The following is a 6,406-nucleotide window of genomic DNA, read 5'->3' as shown; positions in this document are numbered from 1 at the left end:
TTATTTAGCCTAATGGACTGGCATGAAATCATAAAGAGTGAGACCTGCAATCAGGCACACAGGCAGACATACACAACTTAGGAAGTGTGGCTTAAACATATCCCAGTGTTCTTCATGAAGTCTTTTTTTTTATTTAATCATGTTATCATGGTCTCGTACAACTCTCATCCCAATCTCCACATCCATCCATTGTGTGAAGCACATTTGTACACTTGTTGCCATCACCATTCTCAAAACATTTTCTTTCTACTTGATCCCTTGGTATCAGCTCCTCATTTTTCCCCTCACGAACACTTGATAATTTATAGATTATTATTGTTTTGTCATATCTTACACTGCCCGATGTCTACCTTCCCCCACTTTTCTGTTACCCTTCCTCCAGGGAGAGGATTATATGTAGATTATTGTGTTCGGTTCCCCCTTTCTACTCCACCTTCCCCTTAGCCTCCTGGTATGGCTGCTCTCATTATTGGTCCTGCGGAGTTTATAGATGAAGTCTTTTGATGTGCATTAATGTTGTATTTTTAGTAGCTCCCAGTTCTTTATTTTGTCTTCTATTATGTGAATATTTTTCATTATGTCCATAGTGTGTTTATACCTTATATAACTGCCCTCAAATTTTTCCCTAAATTTTCATTGTCTGGCTGTATGGTCTAGGGTTTATATATAGGTATTGGATTTAACTTGGGTTCGTTTTTGTGTATTCTTTTGCTGGTGGAAATCCAATTTCTCCAACCCCATTTGTTGAAAAGGATATCTGCTCTCCACTTAATGTGTTTTAGTCCTTTATCAGAGATCAGGTGTCTATAGGTACTCGGTTGTATTTCTAGGTCCTCAATTCTAATCCACTGGTATTCATATAAACCGGTGTACCAGGCTGCTTTAAGTATCATGGCTATATAACACATTTTTAAAGCTTTGTTTTACTTTTTTTTTTTTTCCATGACACAAGTGGTTTTATTTCCAGCAGCGGGCCTGGCCCTCCCAGAGACATGCCCATCTTTGGAAAGGGTGTTTTTAATGAAAGGATAAAATGGGGCTTTGTTTTACTTTTAAATAGTGTTTTATGAGCAAGCAGAGCGGCTGTCGCCCGCGCCCAGCCTGCGCCTGCCTGTGCGCGGGTCCACAGGCTCTAGCAGCGGGACCCAGCATGGTCATGGCGGATGGCCCGAGGGACTTGCAGCGCGGGCCGGTCCGGGTGGGGTTCTACGATATCGAGGGCACGCTGGGCAAGGGCAACTTCTCCGTGGTGAAGCTGGGGCGGCACTGGATCACCAAGACGGAGGTGCGGCCAGGGGAGAGGGGGCAGCGTCTGAGGCGAGGGTTCGGAGCGGATCTGTTTACTGAGGATGCTGCTGAGGTGGCTGGGCCAGAGTAAGGGGGGCCGGGGTCGAGCGAGTCCAGGGCGCAAAGACTCAGGGGGTCAGGGGTACCAAGGGATGGGGCCCGGCCACCCAGACTTGAGTGTGTCACTGCGTCCTCTGGTTGGAAAGCCGAAGGCCCTTGGCTTGGCGGCCCGCCTCATCACCCCCAATGGCCTCTGGAGATCGCGCCCCGAGCCTCCCACCCGTGCGCTGACCTGGGCTGTGGCCTCCGCTCAGCAGCCCAAGTTCCGTGTCTCCCCTGCTTTCGGCTGGGGTGGGGGGTGGGGGTGCTGTGGGGGGGTGGGGGAGTGGGGAGTCTGTGCTCTGAGACATCACTGGCCCTGGGACCCTGGCGCCTGGCCTGGCCCGCCCTGTTGTTCAAGGGCAGCCACTGCCCATCTTCTCTCCCTCCCCTCTCCCCCCCTTCCCCTGAGAACCTTGGATTTGGTGAGGCCAGTCTGATCTCATGCCTGAAGTATTTCCATCTCATATTCTAGACAATAGGACTGGTTGAAATGGTCACCTCTCGATTGGTGCGATTGCGGTGTTGATCTTTCTTATCTGGAGTTGTCACTTCACCAGTTAGGCTAGTGGTTTGAGAATTCGTCTGCCTCTACTCTTAACCCCCTCAACTCCGCCGTGAGGGCGACTCCAGCAGCATCCCACCCCTCCCATTGCACACTCTAATGCACCGCACATATTTTCTCCCCAGTCCCTGTTCATACTGAACTCACCCCCCCTCTCTCCCAGTGCCTCATGCTGCTTTCCTCAGGGTCTCTATTTTAGGCTTGCAGATGAAATACCTTCGAAAAAAGGCAGCATCCAAGCTATTCTTTAGAGTAAGATTGTGTGTTTTTGTGTACTCCGCTTTCTTGCAGTTGCTACTAGAGTTTCATCCTTTTTTCTATTTAACCCCCCACCCATACCCACCCGTAAATCATACAAACATACCAGACTTTGAATGTAGAATAAAGTTAATGTTTTCTTTCCAGCGGACTTTTCCCCAAAATCTTATGTCAGGCAAAGGACATTTGAAAACTTGAGTGATGTTTGTAGCTGCTGTGTTCTTAGAAGTTTGCTTCAACAAGCCAGTTTCCAAAAGCAGGGAAATGTGCCATTTTTTCATCTTGCTTTTGCCCTCTTATGATATTCTTGAAGCCTCCTAAACCCGACTTGCTTTTTAGCATCAGGACTAAGGCCATAGCGTTTTCTCTCAGTAAATTGACCAGTGTTAACAATCTGGATTAGGTTTGCAATGAGTCTGTAGTGTGACTGCACTGAGATTACTCTTTGTAACACTCAATCTGATCTCAGCGATTTTAACAGTGAAGAGAGAAATCAACTTCATTCCTCTAAGGAACTAATGGCATGCTAACTGGTTGATTGTGTTTATTTCCCCTTAAACTGTATAAAAGGGGACATTTAAATGAGCATTTTTATGAGTCCTTGATCAATTAGTGTAATTTTCCCCCAATGTACATTAAAGAGGTTCTACAAAACTTCCTAACTAAATTAGGCAGCTGAAATCCAAGCCCATCGTTTTATGATGTTTTTCTTTTCCGCATCAACTCCTATTAGTAATAAGATTGAATGAGATCCCGTTGTTTATAGGTCAAATTCAGGACTGTCTACTTAGGAGCTACTGGAGTGGAACTGACACTCTGGAGGCCACCAATTCAAATTGTTGAACGGCTGAATCTTATTGCAGGGGGCGCTGTGGAGCAGACTCAGCTTTTGGCTAGATCAGATATAATGAAATTAATGCATTTGTAATCCAAGGCACAGGTCAAATCAAGGAAAAGCACTCAGATTTTACACTGTGTGTGTAAACCGATTGAAATTAAAAACTGTACTTCTAGTCCAGAACTCATCTCCCTTTAGCCATTCCAAAGAAGGTACCAGTAATAGACAAGAAAAAGAAATGGGAATTTAAGATTGGTAAGTGTGAATATGTGTAGTAATTTGGTGTGATTGAATTCTAATATGTCCCTGGATGCCATAAATGGTTGCAGGCTAGACTACTAGCCAACATGATTGGTGGTTTGAACCCACCACGAGCCTAGATTTGGCTGTCTGCTTTTGAATGGTCAGTCCTGAAAAGCCTATGGGGCAATTCTACTCTGCACACATGGAGAAATCTACTTGATGGCAACAGGGTAGACAGAGGCGAAGAAAGTGTTGAGGTAGACATTGAACAGAAAAGCTTTTATCCCTCTCAAATTCTATAAAGTTGTTCTGTGAGATAGGAACTGGAAACACAGGGGATCCAGCACAGAGGAACCCCTCAGGACAAGTGGTGAGAGTGGTTGTACCAGAAGGGTGGAAGGAAGGTGGGGTAGAAAGGGGGAACTGCTTACAAGGATCTACATACACTCTCCACCCCACCCCTCCCCGGGAATGGACAATAGAAAAGTGGTTGAAGGGAAACATCAGACAGTGTAAGACATGACAAAAAAATAATAATTTATAAATTATCAAGGGTTCATGGTGGGGGCAGGGAGGGAGGGGAAAAATGAGGAGCTGATACCAAGGGTTCATGTAGAAAGCAAGTGTTTTGAGACTGATGAGGGCAATAAATGTACAAATGTGCTTGACACAATGGATGGATAGATGGATTGTGATGAGTTGTATGAGCCTCCAATAAAATGATTTTTTTAACAGTGATTTATTTATCCTGTGTTTCTTTCCTTTCTATATCAACCTTACTGATTTCAGAGGCTGGTGCTTAGTCCCCAGGGAGACTGTGGCAGAAAACCATATTAAACGTCTTGAAGGAAGCCTGACTAGGATAGTTTCCTGAAAGCTCTGCCAGCAATGCAGGCGGAGGGCACAATAAACAGTTTGGGGCTTATTGGTCAATCTAGAATCTAGTAAGAATTGCTTAAAGAGCTGTTTCCAATGACAATAGTAGTAGAACTCTGAGACTGAAGAACATTTTGTGTCTTTGACCTATGTTACGTAGCAATTCAGGAATAAATCATATAACTTTAAAAATAAAGAAACTAGATCTTCTGAATGATGTGTTTCTTCTAAATGCTGTCCCATGCAGACAGTGCTAATACAGAGATCATGTATCTGAAAATTATTTAAACCATTTGTCAAGATCAGAATCTATTATTATTTCTAATTTGCTGTTGTTGGTCTTAACCTAAGACCTACACACCATGTCATTTTCAACACATCTGATTTTTTTTCTATGTCCCATAATTCTATGCAGCTTGGACTACGGTAAATTATAAATGCTTGTACCTAAATCTGGTTGTTAGTTTGAAACAAACTAATAAAATACTAAATAATCCATATCTAAAAACAAAAATCCATATCTGCTTAAATTTTACTTTTTCTCCTTTTGTAGTCCAAGTAATGGTTAGATCTTTTGAATAAGAAATATGGGGGGTTTCTAAGGTGAATTTTCTGTTGATTCTTTTGATTAAGCCATTGGGGGCAGGGGGCGACTGATTCCTATAGAGAATTTGTTTTTAAGAATTTCCCAAGAAAGAGAAAAAATGGGCCACACTAGTCTCCATGTCTGGTTCTCTGGTGCTTATCTTTCTGGCTGCCCACCTGAAAACAGCCTTTTAAATACTTGAGTGGAAAAGAAATGCCAATAGGGGTAGCAAGAGTTTCTGGAAAATGTAGTCCCAAGTTAATGCTGACGTGATTTAATTGAAAGGTGACTCCAGGAGTTATTTCAGTTCAATGATTATATGGGGACTCTTGGCAGTAGCTCTGCCCATCGTTTGGCTTTTTATGTTTTACTGTGTGGTGTCTTATGCAATTTTCTTCCATTCCCTCATGGACCCTCTATTCTAGGTACAAGGACAGAATTTTTGGTGGGCTCATCAGGTCCTATCTACTTCTTATTCTCTCTGGCTATATGATGAGCCACTTTGTTTTTGACATATCTCTTATAGTAGTTAAATTTTCAAAATATGGCTTTTTCCGCAATGGGTTTGCCGCCAGAATATAGGTGTTGGTGAAAACCATCGCAGAAACCTAAGCCAAAATGGGAAAGGAGAAGATCCATATCAACATCGTCGTCATTGGACACGTCGATTCTGGCAAGTCCACCACAACTGGTCACCTGATCTACAAATGTGGTGGGATCGACAAGAGAACCATCGAAAAATTCGAGAAGGAAGCTGCTGAGATGGGAAAGGGCTCCTTCAAGTATGCCTGGGTCTTGGATAAGCTGAAAGCCGAACGGGAACGTGGCATCACCATTGATATTTCCCTGTGGATATTTGGACCAGCAAGTACTATGTGACCATCATCGATGCCCCTGGACACAGAGACTTCATTAAAAACATGATTACAGGAACATCACAGGCTGACTGTGCTGTCCTCATCGTTGCTGCTGGTGTGGGTGAATTTGAAGCTGATATTTCCAAGAATGGGCAGACCCGTGAGCATGCCCTTCTGGCTTACACACTGGGTGTGAAACAGCTCATTGTTGGTGTTAACAAAATGGAGTCTACTGAGCCACCCTACAGCCAGAAGAGATACGAGGAAATTGTTAAGGAAGTCAGCACCTACATTAAGAAAATTGGCTACAACCCTGACACAGTAGCATTTGTGCCAATTTCTGGTTGGAATGGTGACAGCATGCTGGAACCAAGTGCTAATATGCCTTGGTTCAAGGGGTGGAAGGTTACCTGTAAGGATGGCAATGCCAGTGGGACCACACTACTTGAAGCTCTGGATTGCATCCTGCCACCAACCCGCCCAACTGACAAGCCCCTGCGCCTCCCTCTCCAGGACGTCTACAAGATTGGTGGTATCGGGACTGTCCCTGTGGGCAGAGTGGAAACTGGGGTTCTGAAACCCGGTATGGTGGTCACCTTTGCTCCAGTCAACATTACCACTGAAGTGAAGTCTGTTGAAATGCACCACGAAGCTTTGAGTGAAGCTCTGCCTGGGGACAATGTAGGCTTCAATGTCAAGAACGTCTCTGTCAAAGATGTTCGCCGTGGCAATGTGGCTGGCGACAGCAAAAATGACCCACCAATGGAAGCAGCTGGCTTCACTGCTCAGGTGATCAT

General features: G+C 44.4%; 1 pseudogene; it reads left to right on the top strand.

The window, feature by feature from the left end:
* The first annotated feature begins 5,355 nt into the window (after positions 1 to 5,355).
* The window catches only part of LOC101648451, a 37,278-nt pseudogene continuing 36,227 nt past the window's right edge, over positions 5,356 to 6,406 (top strand).

The sequence above is a fragment of the Echinops telfairi genome, unplaced genomic scaffold (genome assembly GCF_000313985.2).
Source record: "Echinops telfairi isolate 266 unplaced genomic scaffold, ASM31398v2 ScPeMD7_7447;HRSCAF=8485, whole genome shotgun sequence".
NCBI lineage: Eukaryota > Metazoa > Chordata > Mammalia > Afrosoricida > Tenrecidae > Echinops > Echinops telfairi.
This window is presented reverse-complemented; position numbering and strand designations above follow the sequence as displayed.